Here is a 2,291-nt window from a genome sequence, read left to right on the forward strand (position 1 = left end):
CCCGTCATGATCTCCCCTCCGCGCCCCCGCCGCCCCGCCCTGAGGAGGGCGCGATCCGGTTTGCAAATGCTCCCGGTGGGCGCGGAGGGCAGCTCGGTTATCAGCCTCGGTGGGAAACCGCTCGTGTCGGGAGGGACGGACGTGGCTAAAGCACGTTCGGCAGAACTTCCGAGCAAACTTATTTCTGAGAAATGTGATGCAGGCAGGTAAGAAGTTTATCTTCTTCATCCTATAGCGAAATTCCCCCAGCCGCCTGTGAAAGCAAGGCTCGCCTTGCGTGCTGCAAGCTGCCATCCGGCCCGGAGGCTTTTCCACAAACTTGTTATGTGAGCAAAAACACCTGACCTCCTGGAGAAAAAGAAGGAAACTTCTCAATGTGGCTGTGGGATAGGAAATCTGGAAAGGCAGTATCAAGTGAGATAATTAAAAAAAAAAAAAACCTCTCAGTGCAATAAAAAGCATTGCAAAAATAGGAAAGGAGTAAAGAGGAAAGAAGGAGTAAATGAGGATTCAGGAGCAAATGGGAATGCGTATTGGTAAGGATATTGGTAAGCAGTTGGCCTAGATTTAGTAAACGGGAGTGCAGGGAGTGTAATTGCAATAGCTGCTCTGATTTTTGTAATGAATTGCAGCCTGTTGCAAACGGGCTCAGTTATAACATCCAGAGTGTGTTGATAAGGTGTTCCCCCCATCTGCCCAAAAGGCAGATAGTTCTCATTGGGAGATAATTCATTTTCCTCATGTGTCTAGTCTAGGAAAAACTTGCTTCCTTTGACCCTCATTACGTTACTTTGGGAATCAATGTCAAATACAGATGCGTAGCAGATAAAATCTAATTTAGATGAGTACAAATGAATTTGTTTACTTTGAATCATTAAGAAATTTTCTAATTTTAGCATTTTACTAGCTTAGGGGTGGAAGGAGGGATACAGGCTTGGCCCTTCCTGCTATTCAGTTTTCTGACTGTTTTCCATATAGTCACAACCAGTGCTGGCAACTTTCTGCTGATCACGAGATGCCCTTTTGCCAGTGGGAACTACAGGGTGAACAGAGGTGGCTTCAAGTACACCTCTCAATAATGTAACAAAGGAGCTGCAAGAAACTTGGATTTCATCGTTCTTATGTCATTGCCTGTGATTTTTAACATTTTGCAGTGCTTTCTCCTTAACCTTTAAAATACTTTAGTTCTTCTCTTTAGCAGCAATAATGCATCACTTGAGACTTGCTGCCTTTAGATACTTCTCTAAATGACGGGTGACTGGAAGAGAATCTAAAGGAGAGTATCAAGAACAAGCAGACATTTCAGTACTGTTTCTTATGAGACTAATGGGAAAGGATGGGGAATTATTTCTTCTGGAGTTGATTGAGGAGAAAATAGACTCCATGTGCAGAGAGTTGCTGCAGCGAGGATGCCGTGATGGGAAAAGAAGTTACTCAGTTGTGTTGCAGCAGGGGAGATTTAGGTCAGACACTGGAAAACATTTTAACGGGAAGGGTAATCAAGCATGGACAGACATCATGACCAAAAGCAGCAGAATTTCTGAGAGTGGTTATGAGTTACATAAACATTTCTCAGGTGTAGTTTAGTTAGCTCTGATTTAGATCTGGAGAAAGTGAACTAGAAGACCCTTCTGGTTTATGTTAATTGGATAGATCTGATTATGAAGATGCAGTGTGTTTATACATGCAAAGAAAAATACTTGTTCCCGAATGACTACTTTATACATGCAGTTTTCTTTCTAGCTTTATAAACAAGTCCTCATGAGCTGAACAGAACATGAGTTTACAAAATTAGAGAAATTCTAATGTATACACTGCAAATCCCACAGATTTGATTGAGAGAGAAACCAAGCTGAAGCTTAGATATTAGTCATTCTGTTCACTGTAAACACGCAAGTCATTTGGCCATTGTGTAGCCTTATGGTGCATTCATTTTATGACATAAAGTGAAGATTAACATTCAACAACAGCAGAATACAAGTCCTACAACACACACCTTCTAGCCTACACAGCAGTCATCATGTTGCTCAGATTTTTCCAGCAAGTCCTGTAGGATTTCTTTCATCTTAAGTTAAATTTTATATTGGAATGTATACCTAATACAGTGTTAGCTTCTTTATGAAGAAGCTTATCAGTGGGAACTAACATGTCAAGATAGAAGGGAAAACATCAAAGTATTTTAATGGGGCAAAACATCATGTGGTGGCTATTGGGTAATAACTCTGGTTCCAAGAAGTTAAGTGAGCTTCTTCACAGAAGCATGAGTGTATCTTCAGCTAAATCCTGCTGCA

The sequence above is a fragment of the Egretta garzetta genome, unplaced genomic scaffold, assembly GCF_000687185.1.
Source record: "Egretta garzetta isolate BGI_Z169 unplaced genomic scaffold, ASM68718v1 scaffold471, whole genome shotgun sequence".
NCBI lineage: Eukaryota > Metazoa > Chordata > Aves > Pelecaniformes > Ardeidae > Egretta > Egretta garzetta.